The following is a 15,582-nucleotide window of genomic DNA, read 5'->3' as shown; positions in this document are numbered from 1 at the left end:
CAGAAAAAAAACCTCACATACAAGTAGCATTATTATTGACCAAGAAGCTATTTTTGACGAGCATTTAATAAAATAAAAGAAGGAAGCTCATATGACAGGATTTAGCCTCTTATAAGCTAATGATGTTGATAGGAGGTGATAAATAAAAATGCCTAATGAGCTGACAAAAGGATTTCACATTAAATAATCATCTTTTGGGATCCAGCATTTGATATTTCCCTTATTTACAATGCTCCTATTTCTGCTTCATTAGTCATATTAAATAATATATTGTCATATACCCACTGCTACTATTATCTTCAGTGGTATTGATATTTTATTTCTGCTATTACTGTTACTACTGCTGTTACTGCTCTCATTACATGTGTCATTCATCATATCCATTAACTATGATATGTATGTTTATTCTGCACACATCTATTGCACTTCTTCTTCTTCTTCTTCTTCTTCTTCTTCTTCTTCTTCTTCTTCTTCTTCTTCTTCTTCTTCTTCTTCTTCTCCTCCTCCTCCTCCTCCACCATCTCCTTCTCCTCCTCCTCCTCCTCCTCCTCATTCCTGCTGAATTGAATCGATAATTAAGATCTTGACTGGTAGTCGGCAAAGCAGCATGCATTTCCACCTTCATCCCTTATTCAAATGAAACCTTAATTTCATAATTGGAGGATTTAAGTAGGCAAGTAGAAAGAAACAAGGTGGAGAAAGAAAGAAAGAAAGAAAGAAAGAAAGAAAGAAAGAAAGAAAGAAAGAAAGAAAGAAAGAAAGAAAGAAAGAAAGAAAGAAAGAAAGAAAGAAAGAAAGAAAGAAAGAGAGGACATGATGTTTTTAATTATCTGTGGCTGTCATGGATATAGAACCACGAACACCGCATAATGTGATGTGACCTTTGAACACATCCATCCTGGAAGGATCCTCTCTCCTTTTCCTACAGGCTTTACCTCAAAGCTCCCTTCTGTCAGGAAACCTCCACAGCATTCCCTCTGACACGTCACATCTCAATCTTTAATGTTCTTTGCAGACTTTTTTTATATATCAAATGACATGCAATGAACTTTGTATCAATATTTAACCGCTCTCCCTATTTCTTTTTCATTTCCTAGAACCTGTTATGGGAAGTCTGTAAAGTTTCTTTTCGGGCTCATGCTTTGATGAATGAGATCAGACTGCTGTAAGCTGTCATTGCACCACCCTCCATATCAAGAGACCCAAAATGCGTTTCGATGGGTGTTTGTATTCCTATGCAACCTGCAGGCCACACGTGACCTCAGATCATCTATGGCGTGAGATCATCATCGACGCACCGCTTCGCACATCTGAAGGGCGACGTGTTCATCATTAAGTCATTAAAACCATATGGAGTCTTTTTACATGTGCGGCCTATCGGTGCATCGTTGCGTAACTCCTCGAGTGGCCCTCCGCATTGTGTAACAAAGGCATTTTTTTGCTTGAGTCATGTTTGCTGACCTGTGACTTATCCGCACTCATCACTTAGCACGGGCCCTGTAAATGAGGAGGGTCATTTTTCTGCTTTAGATGTCATTTTAATCTACTTTACCTCTGTGCCTTGATAATGCCTCATTCATCATATTATCTACAAAGCGTAGGAGAGAGAGAGAGAGAGAGAGAGAGAGGGAGAGACAGAGAGAGAGAGTGAAATCCTTCTCTTAACTAAAGCAGCGCTGCAAAGCTCAGTGTTGCCCTGGAAGATTAAGGATGAATGGCTCGGCACAAAAAGGCCATCAGATTACGTGACTGGGAGAGCCGTCACATCGTAGCCAATGAGAGGGGAGGAGGGGGGGGGGGGGGTCATAACTGGGAGTAATGAGGTACTTGGTGTAGTTAGGACTCTATTTCACTGAGTTAGGTTCAGTTGTTGAGTCTGCATCGGGACTGAGCAGCAGAGGTCGGGGCTCTTTGGAACCCTGGAACATTGAGTGAATTATACGCGTTATTCAGCATATTTAACTGCCTAAATGCACGTCAGCGCTTTCTTCAAGCTGGCTGTGATCCCAAGCAATAAAACATCAGCTGGATCTGGATGCTGTGAATGTTTGGCTCTCCCCATAACTTTGATGCAGCACAGAACAGCCTGCATCATCCTGCTCTCTTAGCTGAAAATCACTTTTATCGATTCACAGTGATATAAAGGGACAAGACACCTTTCCATCTGCACAGAAACATTTACTTAATCCCATTTGGGATCCATTTGGAATCTAAATACAACAGGGAAGTATGTAGTGTTGCCATAAACGCCTCTGCTTTATCGCTCAGGTCTACAGGCTGCAGAGATATCAACAAATGAGCATCATCTCACTCTCACCCTGCGGCAACCGACGCGTCTCTCAGCACTTCTGCCAGCTCCGATGATGCCTTCAGACATGCGACATGTGGGTCAACGTGTCAGGAGTGCTGCGAACTGCCCTCCAAAGCTCCTCCCGTTCAGCAGGAACCCGGAGAGGATCATCTCCTTTTTCGGACTGGCAGCTGAACAGAGTTAAGTGTCATTTTTTAAAATCTGCATTTCTAGAGCCTTAGGGAGAGGATCGACTGTATTAAGATGAAGATTGATAGACATTTGTTTACATAACATTTACATTTTACATTTACATTAACAAGTGAGAAACTTCACTGGTTGCCCCGGTTTTTCTTGTTTCTACACAGAAACAGGCACATACTTAATCCTCAGCTAGCCACAGTTTTGTTTTATTCTCTGCTTACACCAAAATTACATAAAATTTTGATGAACACTGATGTTGTATGCGTTTGCATTTACAAGCATGGAATGACATACATTGTATACAACAGGCTCAAGGGTTATTGTCATAAAACATTTATCCTATAAAGTATCCAAATACTACTTTTCAGCTAGCAGTGTCATGGCGGATACAGGGCTGGAATGGGGCTGCAACTATGATACAGTCAATACTGGAGCTTTTCAGCAAATTATGGCTGATTGTTTTTGTTTTTTCTGCTGCACAATTTTACAATTAAAAATTGGATTTAGTCTGATCTGGATAACATTTGCTGGTTTGGCCAGAAACAAGATTCCAAATGAAAGCCAATGCCGCTCCATGTCTGTTGGATGTGTAAAAGGTGATCACATGTTATTCTCAAAGCTTGTTCCCAAGTGACTAAAAACATCTATTCATACAGGTTTAAAGCAAAAAAACAATATCATTCGCACCATGAAGCCTAATTTCCATCCCTGTCAAGTACTAAGACTTAATAATTATTGACTCTTCACTCCGATAACACAAATCAAAAAGATTTCATATCACATTTTGACGTTTGATTGCTGCAAAGACCTACACACCTATCTCCTTATCCTCCTACACGTCAGAGAAACTACTGACATCCGAGACACGCTGCACTTCAGTTAAGAGCTTTCATCTCTCGATCTTTGGATTTCAACATCTCAGTCAAGAAGAACGCAGGAAAGGGAGTAAAACAAAATGCATAAAAGGAAAGAGCGAAGAGAGGCAGCGATGATGATGATTCATCGTGATTAGCTGGGTATGACTGGGTTCGGTCACGTGTGCCATGTTAAAGCAAAACTGAATAATTCAAAGCAACACAACACAATGTCTGAAGAGAGGGGGGGGGGGGGTTTCTTAGTGCTCCGCTACTCCCACAACCACACTGCCTGGACTCAAACAGAAGCATGTCAAGTGGACGTTTTAGGGTTAGAGCTGTAGAAGCTGATGGTGTATTCTACATGACATCTCCCACGTTCTTCTATGTTTTAAAGAGGAGGTGGCGAGGAGCAACCATATAGCATTTAGAAGAGGGGATCAAACATCGCTGTTCCTGCTTTTCTTATTCTTCTTAAAGAGGCATGCATTAATAAAGAGACTACATGAAGGGGTTGTTAATAGGACAGCGTGATGTATTCACAGATGGGTGGTTTCATGTCGGGACCATGTGAGCCTCCCTGCTTCTCTGCTTCTGTTGCCATCTTCTATCCCAGCTGAAGGAGGCTCCACCAATCAGTCAGAAGTAATTGAACTGTGATTGAATTGGAGGAAGGGGCTGCGTACTATCATCTAATAAAACGTGGCTTTTTGAATGGAATTTTTGCAGTAATTTTCATTGACAACAACAATATCTGTCGAAGTCCTCGGGGTCACTGTGATGACGGGAAAACCGGAGTTCAAAGTTTAAGATGGATGCATTTACACCTTCCTGACATCAGACTAGAATGTGTCTTAAACCACCTCAGATTTCAGTCCGTCTTGAACACTCCGTGGATGCATTTACACTTAACTCATGTGAAATCGTATGTGACTAAAAGTGTAAATGGAGTCTCTGTACGTGTAAAATCAGACCTTTAACACCCGCCGGAATCCTGCATTTGCTGATCTCCCCTGGTTGAAGTTCACAGCTTGCTGCAGGGTTCTAGGAGTGTTTTCTTTCTACCTGAAAGAGGTAAGCCGCCTTTGACAAACATGGCAATGAGAATGAAGATTATGCTTTGTTCGTTGTAGTGTATTTACAGTTTTCACATGAGCTGCCAGGACTCACAGACTGTGGAATCTCCAGCGGCCTGTTCTCACTATCAGTCTCGGAATACCTGTCATGCTGTCACACCAGTGGCACACAAGGCGTCCATTGTATCCAGGTGCCCCTTTGTTTGCTTGACCTCTAGCTGGGTTGGCATGACGGAAGACCAAAGCACACAATGGGGGGAGGATACAATATGGCCTTGGCAAATTCCCCACCACACCAGGCGTTGGACTTTAGTTGGGAATCAGCGGAACTGATTGACACCTTAGAGTGTGTTTTGAACAGTGTACACTAGTCCAGAGGTACAGTAACCGCTCTGCTGAGCGCACATTTCCCTTTACATAGCTAGTGCTACATTTAGGTGATACGAAATATGTCTGATATCCTTCTTGTGATGAATTTTTGAAAAGATAAATCTGTCGTTACTGCTGTCCTCTTGCAACATCCCTGCAGACTGAAGAGGGAGACCAGCGGAATCTGGATGGGATCCAAAGCGCACTAAACAGTCTGGTCCCTATAGACCCTTTTACAGCGTTGCCATCAAAAAGATGCATGCGCATGTTGGCAACGGAAGTGTCCCGTTTCCCTCAGCCATCCAGAAGAAGTTAGAGCCTTAAATACTCAATTAAAAGTGTTACCAAAAACATTTGGGCGATGACTATGAAAGCATATAGGCCCCTTTTATTTTTCCACAGTATCAAGGTAGACAGATTGGTTGGAAGGACGGAGTCACATATGAAAACACTTCTTCTGGGTTATGAGGACTCCTAAAGTGGGATGGTTTCATCCAGGGCACAAAGTAGATTTGTCTGAGTGTGTATTAAAGCACTAGTGGAGGAAGCCCTTCCATAAGCCCTTCTGTGGGAGTGCAGGTGGTTCCTCTCCCACTAACTCAAGCCGAATGGACCCGCTCCATCAAACACCCAACAAAGAGCTTTGTCCCACAGCGGTGGAAACTGATACATCACAGCTCCATCTGTTCTGCTGAAAAACACACAGTGTTCCTGATTTATGAGGTGTGGTCCGTGTCGGAGGGTTGATCCCAACGCGAGAGACACTGACACCTTGTGTGTTCTTTCTGACTATATACACAAAATCCATTTTGAACGTTATATGTGTATACAGAGTTATTGCACGGAAACATGATGGCACCATGAGGTCGCTGTATATGATAACACAGAGATAATACAGATGCCAAATCACCAGGCTTTCAACTCACTACGACGTTAACCCACCTGCACCATCATTGAATGGTCAGAGGAGGGGAGACGTATTGGTCGAACAAACACAGGACTTTCATCCAGGAAGCCACTGTTCTCTGTCCCATGCAAAACTAAAAGTTTCCTAAACTCAACTAAGTGGTTACCGTCCTGTGAAGATGGAAGTTTCTCTGCGACGTCCACAGTGAATGCTAAGGAGTAGAACGTTCATAGTTCAAAGCTCAGCGCCACTGATGAAGGGACGGAGTTTGATGAGTTTGAAATGTAGTCGTAATCAACGATTATGACGGTTTAACGGTTTCCGTTGTCGTCCTTGTGTAATACCTTTCTTCTTCACCCTCAGATATTTGTTTTCTTCTGGTTTCGCATGGAAACATCTTCAGCACGCCCACTGGCTTTGCTGTGAATTCTCAAGACAATGACCGGCTCTATTCACGCATGAGCTCCGTCTGACTTTGTACTAACTGGCTGGGTAAAGTCTGTTGAATGTCCGGTCCAGCTTATTTCGGCGATATTTGTTCTCACAGCTCCTCTGGAGAATAGCTAGATAAGTTCAGGGTTTTAGTGCATGTTTGAAAGGGAGTTTACACACTGGTCTGTTAAAGTATGGCCTGTGTTCTCTGCAAACATTTACTTTATTTTATCTCATTCCCTTCTGTAACAGAATGGAGTAAAACTTATCTCTTGTATTGGGTAGTTCATGAAAACCAAAATACTTCTACAGTATATATAGTCACATCTTCAAAGATTCTGTCCCTTGACTATCCAACAGATTTGCAAAACAAAAATCCACATGGTAAATAATTGATAAGACAGAAATCATAAACAGAGGCAGAGAGATGAACAAATGCATGGAGAGACGGATCCCGGCTCCACTCACAGCCAGCTGACCTGCCTGCAGCAGTGTGCTGCACTCCAGCCCGTCCTCCGCAGCACAGAGAGCCACTTTGTGCCTGAACCCAACGCTGATTAGAGGAAGGTGGAGTCAACATGAAAAAAAAAAAAACAGTTGTTGTCACGGGTTCACTGCCTGGGGGACAGTGTGTTCTTTTGTTATTGTGATTGATGAGGATTATGCATCTGAACATGTACTGCCGTCTCTTAACATAATACAGTAAGTGCATGGTATGTGTGTGATGTGGTGTAACTGAAGTCCCAAGAAAATGCTCAAATATTTTTTAGCGATCAATGTTATTTTTGAGAGATCAAAAAAATAAATAAAAGGCAAATTTTACAATGGAAAGTCATGTACAAGAGCCTTGTACGATGCTGTAACTTAAAAAGCATGGAGATGTCTGTTGAGATTAGAGAGGCGCTAATTGTTGTTATTAATCCCTTATGAAACATATTCACCTTTACCTCTATTAAAGGTTGCGTCTGTAATTTGGAAAAAAACACAGAGACTTTGACTTTGAATGCATCGGAAAACCGGAAAAGTCCCGCCCCCTTCGTTCAGACCTCTGTTCAAAGCCCCCAGAACGCAAAATGAGTGCTCGAGATCGGCACGCAATCAGGAACTAAGCATTAACAGACAGGCAGGCCGTCCAATGACTTTCTCCAGGCCAACTGTTTTGATCGGACGGGGTTTGGACAGTCCTGCCATGACCACAGATGTCAGAGCATTTAATGTATTGATGGCTATCTGTGTGTAACGAGGATTTCTGAATAGAATCACCTACTCAACCTTTAAGATGAATCCTAAAACACGCTAAAAGTAGTAGTTAATATTGTGCAGGCATAGTTAGCCTAAACCAACAATTCAATCGGGGGAGGGACAAGTGACTGAAGAAAAGTGAGGTGTTTATTAGAACAGATGATGTGTGATGATAGTCCTGACAGAAAGTCTTTGGCGCTTGAGCTCCACAGGGAGGTTTGTAATCAAGGGTCCACCCTGAGCTGCAGCCAGAAAAATCCCCCTGTGGATTCCAGACAGCATGACACGACTAAAGAGACAGAGAGAATCTGACTTAAAAGAGACAGCAGCGGGATGATCGGCTGATGGGAACAGCTGATTTCTCCAAAAACAGGTCCAACAATGTCACCGGGGAAATGATGAGTAAATAAGCGTGAGAGGAGTGAATGGAAGGATGAATGAGAAACTACTGGAAGCAGAATAGTCTTTCTGTCTGATCTCACTCCATGTGTTGGGATGGACTTCCATTCTGTGCAAAACGATACCTGTCATGTGACTTAATGGGTGAAAGATAAGACTCAATAAATCTAATATTCAGCCTCTTTTTAGTTGCTTTCTTCTTTCTCTACTGATTTATATCAGACTTTCATTCTTTGCAGACCGAGGTGCGGTTCTCATCTGGGCCTTCCACATCAGTTAACAGTTTTCTTCTCCTTCTGTCCTCTGGTTGAGTGAAGCCTTGGCAGAAGTCCAGCAGATGAAGGGAGGGATTGGGGGCGAATTGTCCCTCTGAGACAGCGGCTGTGGACGGCGGGACCCGGGGAGTGCCGTGTTGTTGCTATGCTCCAGTTATGTGTGTCAAGGCTGTATAAGGTTTCACATGGAGAGTCGGGGGACTGGCCTGGGAGAACAGTCGACGGCAAGGAAGTGAGCGCTCAGGAAGTGAACAATAATTCAAAACAGTGCTCCCAACAAAGGAGGGCCTTCAGATGTGTTGACTTTAACCCATATCATTTATGCATTCATGGGATCCCTGTGGAAAATATATAGGCACATAAAATAATACAGAAAGGTCACGCCTTTGAGATGGAAACGTTGCATTTACACGTAAATTTGAGTCACGTAGCTGAGACGAGGATTGTGCTTTGGACGTTTCTGCAAACATTTTTATATTTTTTGTCACTTCTGGAATCTATTGTGACACCGAACCCCCCCCCCCCCCCCCAACTGCTCTGTACACCTGGCTATGGCACCCCCTTCACTCCCACTTCTCTCCTCAACAATAATAAGCGTGTATGTGTGTGTGTGTGTAAAAACTGAATTTCTTCAAGAAGCATTTCATAAAGTCTGTCATCATCTCTACAACACCATGAAAGGGGCTGCAAACCCATTTATTTCCACTTTGACACTGCGACGTGTGAATATTTGATGTTTTTGCTATTTTCATTAAAGTTTTTATGACTCTGAAATACATTCTGTCCGGAGACATGCACATACTATTAAAAAGCAACGCTGGAATACGAACCCACGCACACACAACCTTCTCGTTAGGCTTTTTGTTTGACTCTGGAAACAAAGCGATCCAGCTCAGTGAGCACTCGGTGACGTGTGAGCAGCTCTGTGGGTTTGGAGAACTCGGCTGCTCTCGGTGCTGAGCAGGAATCTTCTGCTGCCTCAAGTCTGACTCAAGCTGCAGGTCTTCAGTGGCTTTTCATCGTGATCCAGTGTGGCACCGCGGCTGCGTTGACTCAGGCATATACACTTTGTGTGTGTGTGTGTGTGTGTGTGTGTGTGTGTGCCTGATTCATATAAAAAGGAAAGGGTGTTCTGTAATCTTTTAATGCACTCAAGAAGAGAATGCCTTTTTAATAGAGTAGTATGCTTGAAATAGGCACACAGTGTGTGTGTGTGTTTGTGTGTGTGTGTGTGTGTGTGTGTGTATAGTGAGACTGCATTATTGCAACACTAACCCAGAATACTGTATAATATTGTTATCAACTATAGTTTTAAAAGGAGTAAAAATTAATACATTTTGTTATGCTGAATTTCCAGGGAAGGGGTGCACACGTTTTGTCTGCATGAGTTGATTCCTGCATGGAGGTGTGAGAGAGTGCTAGTCATCGTGAGAGTGAAGAAGTCCACTTAGGTCATAGTTAGTGGAAGCACAGCATCTATTGTGTCTGCGTTGTTCACACTACAGGCATCTCACAGGGAAGATCTCACCATCTCTTCCTCGTGGTTCTCTTCCTGTGTGATTGTTGTTATTTCCTCAGTGAACAAATAATGAGGCCACAGCTCTTTGACCCCGAGGGAAGATTTGACGCTGCTCAAGTAAATTTGTAGTTGTGCTGTTTTTGCACCTGAGGTCATCCATGTCTGGCCTGTTATCAGTAAGAAAAATGCATGGCTGGAATATTTCTTATATGTCACTATTGTGCGTGATATGCAAGATATGACGTTGCGATATGTGTGTGTGTGTGTGTGTGTGTGTGTGTGTGTGTGTGTGTGTGTAGATGCACTCTTCTGAACAAAGTGACAAATCATTCCTACAAACGGAGACTTTGTTCGGCTGTTTGTGTCGCGAGAGAAACTAAAAGTAAAGTTGACATTGTGTCATTATGAGTCACCAAACTTTGTTGAACTGCTTTTATTTTGAAAACCCACTATGCATGTAACACGTGTGTACACACGCCATCATATAAACACACTGTAAAGTATTGAAAATGTCCCCTGCGTTCCCCGAAATATGACGCCCAAACACAGATTCACAAGATGAAAACCATACCAGCAGGTAAACATTTTCATTGTCTTTAAATGTTGCACAAACGTATATTATTCTGTATTTAAGTAACATTAACAATGGATCAAATACGCCGGTGTGTGTGTTTTGGGATCTCCTCCCTCCTTTTCTTTGTTGGGGGTGTTCCTCAGGGCGTGGTCAGCAGGGCTGCTCTCCCTCGCCTCCTCCTCTCCTGATCACGAATCATTCAACCAAGACTCACCCGGATTCTTCTGTTGCACATCTACCTTTCTTTACATCATTGTTGAGCTTATCCTCCAGCCTCTGTGTCTGAGTTAAGCTTCAGCTTCAGAATAGGTGTTTCAGAGTGTATTTAACATTGATTGAAGTCTTTTAAGAGGACGCCTACATGTACAAAAATGACATTTTCCACTTAAAAAGCTCCAGTAAGCAGAACAAGTAGAAGTTTTGGAGAGCCTTACCACGAGGCCTCTTCCACCAGAAAAAAAACTGCAATCTCACTGATGCCTTTGGTCCCCTGCCACTGCAGCTTACACATATCGATCTCCATAAACACGCTCATAAACTACCTTTTAACACCTCGCGGCCCTGAGGGCGCACGTCGTGCTGCGAGGGCCCGGGACCAGAGATTATGTGGTTTATCTAATAACCTCTTGGCAGCATCCGTCCCCCCGTCTCCGTCTCTTCCTATAGATGAGTGGTCAGTACTCACATCACCACACCTCTGATTTACTACTTGTGTTTCTTCCTCCTTTTAGCCGCATCCCCCAGCCATCAGCATCAAAGTGGCTGCTCAACATACGGGCTCTTTGTCACCGTTACTGATATTAATCCTTTACACACACACATACACAGACCTACACTCAATCTCAGGGACTCCACCGTCCAGTAAACAAGGCAGGGAGGAGGCTCTGAAAGACAAAGAGACACGTAATGGATGTGTGTGTAAGGTGCATTATGTCAAGCACGTCATTCCAGGTCCTTCTGTGACTGTGAGTCCCTGCTTTTATGGGTTTACATGCATGTGTGGTGGTTCCCATAAAAACACCCATCCACATGTGTTCAGGAATACTATGTTTTATGCAACTCTGTACCTTAAACAGAATTATTCCATATGTGCTGTAGTCTATAGCAGGCCTGAGACGCCACTATGCAATTGATATTCCCAAGACTTAATGGAAACAGAGAAGCAGAGTAAATGAGATCCCAGAGGACTGGGTTTACTGTGAGATCCACACAGGGCAGAGCTGTTCCTCTCTGACCTGGAGACAATTTCACTTGGATTGATTCAGGGTATTATATTGTATGTATGGTCAGCTGCAAAAATTGGATGAGGATTGGTAGTATCATGGCTTATAGGAAGAGAGAATATGATGATATATTGTAAACAAAAGGAAACTTTTTTTCATGTGCAACAACATACTATTTCTTTATTTGTAGCTGCTTTACTAGCTGTACTAGTTACTATAATACATGTGATAAATGGAGAACATTACTAAATGAACACACAGACTTACGTTGAGATTCATTTTTACCAATTATTTAAATCCAGTAACTGCCAGTAGTGTCGGCTAACTGTTGCCGTGTTAACTGTCAAAGCTAACGTAGTAACGTTAATGGGATAGGATGGGTAAATCTAACATGCAAAATACTACTATTGATTTATATAAAGTATACAGTATATGACCCCCTAAAACTTGGAAGTTATCTTCCAGTTAGTAGGCTACAGAAACTTCCCGTTTCATTACGATTTATCGCTGAATTGCTGTACAATATATTACGAAAGGCTAGGTTTCTAGGTTTCTAGTACCCAAGATTTGGCAGTACTAGAAACTTAAGAAGGACATAATACCTAACTGCTATCGATATACACAATGAAACAAGCATTGTCATTCACTGACTGCATAAAAACTGTGACTTCTTGAAGTACTAAATTACAGTGCTGCCATCTGCTGCCACACAATGAGCAATGTGAGAGAGTAATCATATGCTAATATCCGAAAGAAATCACCTTTCTGCCTGGGTAACTTTCCAATCCAATAGCTTTTTTTTTTTTTTTGCCTTATTTTGATGACAAGTTATTCCAGACCCCAGCAGCACTCTCTCAAGTGGAAATACATTAGCGGATCGGCCTGGGACAATGCGGCTTGACAGATTGGGGAAAGAGGACCACATTCTCCGCATTGTTCACAGCCTTTTGATAGGATTACAATGTGAACCAGTCGAGGGAGGATCACTGCATATATTTACTATAGAAGTTGTTTAATAAGATTAGCTTTATTGTATCCTATTGGTCTCAGACGTAAAGCTTTACTGGCTCATTCTTTGTACAATCTGATTATCCGCTGATGCAATCTTAACGAGCCAAAGCCCTTGAAATCAAAGGAGTGAACCATACGGGGCGATAGAGCATGAGAATGTTCTTACCAACCTGATTTTGCTTCTGAATATTCGAGCATGCCAGAATGGATGAGCCGTGCAACGAGGAGGTGTTTTCAAAAGCTATCATCGAGCTCTTCTGTAGATCAGGTTTAGTGACGTTTTTCTCGATGGCATAGTCTGTCTGTCGGTTGGTTTGGTCCAGACTGAAATATCTCAACAACTTTTGGGTGGAATGCATGAATTTTTTCGTTTGTAGTTCCTAGATGATGTATCCCTCTAACTTTCCTCTAGCATCTTCATCTGGTCAAAATATCTACTTCCCAATAAGGGTCAATCCCATTTCTTTTTATTTTTCTCCTCTTCATCCCCTCTGGGACAAGCTTTTGAGACCCTGATACGCCATCAGTGGTGCTAACATAAACAGAGCCAAATGTGGGACAATCAAACGCAAATCAGCCTTAAAGGTAGAGTAGGTTATTTGACTTTGAACGTAAAGCTGAACCAAAAAAGTCCCGCCTCCCTTCGCTCAGACCTCAGTTCAAAGCCGCTGCCCCAGAACGCCAAACGAGGGCTCAAGATCGGCACGCAATCAGGAAGTAAGTTTTGTCAGACAGGCAGGCCATCCAATTATTTTCTCTGACCCCACTTTTTTGATTGGACAGGGTTTTTTTTATCAGAGCATTTAATGTATTCATTGCTGTCGGTTTGTTACGAGGATTTCAAGTAATATAATAGAAAGTGTTTCTGAACAGAATCACCTCAACATTTAAAATAGCTAACTAGAGACATCGGCATACTAGCATTGATTTTGTGTGCAATTTTTATGCTTGTTATAAAGAAAACTTATTTAATAAATTGAAATGACATGAAACTAAGATAATGTCGCTGAGGCTACATTGTAGGGGGGGGGAGGGGTTTGAGGACCACCTGCAAAACTAATGCAGCCTCAGCTGTAATTTGTGTTTGAACTGATTTGGAAAAATGAGCATGCTAACATGCTAAAATGAGAAGGGGAACACAGGGAGCACATTACTGTGTGCTGACGTGAGCATTCAGCTCAAAGCACAGCTGCAGCCTTTCAAGGTAGCGCGTCGCAGAGCTGCTAGCGTGGCTGTAGACTCAGGCAAAGCCATGTAGTTGATTAAACTTAATGATATCGGTGTGGTTGTTGTTCATGAGCTGTATTGCTTTGTCCTGTCGTGTGAAACAAAGTTCAGGGGGTGTTTTACATGTATTTTATGACGGCCAGATTAAACACATCTACTTTCAAAAGGACAGAAATGTGGAATATAGCCTTAAGTATGAGTCGGAAGTGGATCAGAGATCATCTCTTCATGCACCTAAAAACCCTCACTGAATTTATTAAACGCAGTGAAAAAAGTGTTTTCATTACATCTTGAGTCAGTCCCTCCTGAACACCTTTTTTATTGGAACATTTGAAAGCATCGCGGCTCTCCGACTTTATTTCAACACGTGAACTCTGGAATTGACTCTAAAGCCCAGGAGCAGGATGGCGACGACTCTGTCATGCCATTAAAAAAAGATCAGCTTTCCACATATCCATTCATCTCTCCCTCTCTGTCTCTCCTTTACTGTGACTCTGGGCAGGTAAAAAATAATCCTCATATCCAGCCTATTAGTCACAGGGGATTAGACCGCTGGCGGAGATGGGAGGTGAGCGGAGAAAGTGAGGCAGATTAAATGCCTACAGTTTTATGAGGTAATGTTCAGGGGCCCCGAGGAAAGGCTGTGTGTGGAGGCATTTTGACGAGTGGAAAATATTTCCAACATTTAGATTATCGCTTCACGTATACGTTTACAGTACATGCAGGAAAATGGCCGCACAATTATTACGGTGCATCTTTATTTCATGTTATTTATGCATTCACAGGCAGGAAGCACATGTTGCGTTTGTGAACGCATCCATCCCATTCTGGTACGGTCTTCCTGAATTGCAGACTCAGGAGGATTTTATTAGCTTGGATAGAGATCTCTCCACCTCCAACCCTTTGAGAAGCTCATTTGAAAGTCAAGACTCATTTGTCAGCGTTTTGATCTAATTAGGAGCGTTGGAGCTGGGATGAAAGCAGGAACCGGCCATTATGTGACTCCATTAGCCGCAGGCCGGCAAAAAAAAAATACACTCCCCATCCTTTACAACCGTCTCCCCAACTTTCTCACCTTTCTGCTCCTGCAGCAGCTGTTAAGAAATTTGATCATGGTTTCATCTCACCTTTTATTGCTTTGCTGCCGGCCAGTCCCCCCTACTGTTTTCTTCTTCAAGCTCCTGTTTTATACCTTTTTTCCAGAACCCTTTCACATATCCTTAATGACTTCAACTTCAACATTTGATCCACTCCCCTTATGTCACTTTTTTGATTTGAGAAGGCTGCAAATCCTCAGCTCCGATTCCTTCCTCCTCCTAACTTTTCCTAACCTCTGTTTGGGTGTTCAGGTATCAGCGATCGGCTCTTCTCCTCAACCAGAAAATGAGATCTTACAACTTACTGAAGACTTCAGTGACTGGCGTGGAGATTTATGACCCGGTTTGATGGTAGAAGATCAAGTTAGGGTCAGAGCAAATGTGAAACTCACATTTAAACAGCATGCCATGTGCCCCCTCTGCTGGCAATGTTTGGTTATGGCAATATGGCAAATGAAAGTACTGAAAGAACATCCAACATTCCTTTTGTTATTGAGAAATATCTGCATTTGTTATTATTACCTAGCATTATTACACTGCCAACTGCAAATTCTAATATATCTACAGGCCCTTGTGTTGACTGCTTTATATCCAACCTCGGAGTGCCGAGCATTTTTCAGTAATCATTGAACACATCACAGGAGTCATTTATGTAGGCCTGCAGGCGTCTGGGAACATTACCATTGGGGAAAATGAGGTGGCAGCAGTTTCCTGCGATGAGGAGACCAATTAGGATGGAAAGACACATTCCCTCAGAGGGAAAAGATAACATCGGAGGAAATTACTGGTGGAGTTTAATTAGCCATGTTTACTGTCCAAGCTATTAACGCTAATTTGTGATACTTGAACACAAGTCGTTTGAGGTAATGGGCCCTTGCCTTGT

The sequence above is a fragment of the Eutrigla gurnardus genome (genome assembly GCF_963514095.1).
Source record: "Eutrigla gurnardus genome assembly, chromosome: 2".
Classification (NCBI taxonomy): domain Eukaryota; kingdom Metazoa; phylum Chordata; class Actinopteri; order Perciformes; family Triglidae; genus Eutrigla; species Eutrigla gurnardus.
This window is presented reverse-complemented; position numbering follows the sequence as displayed.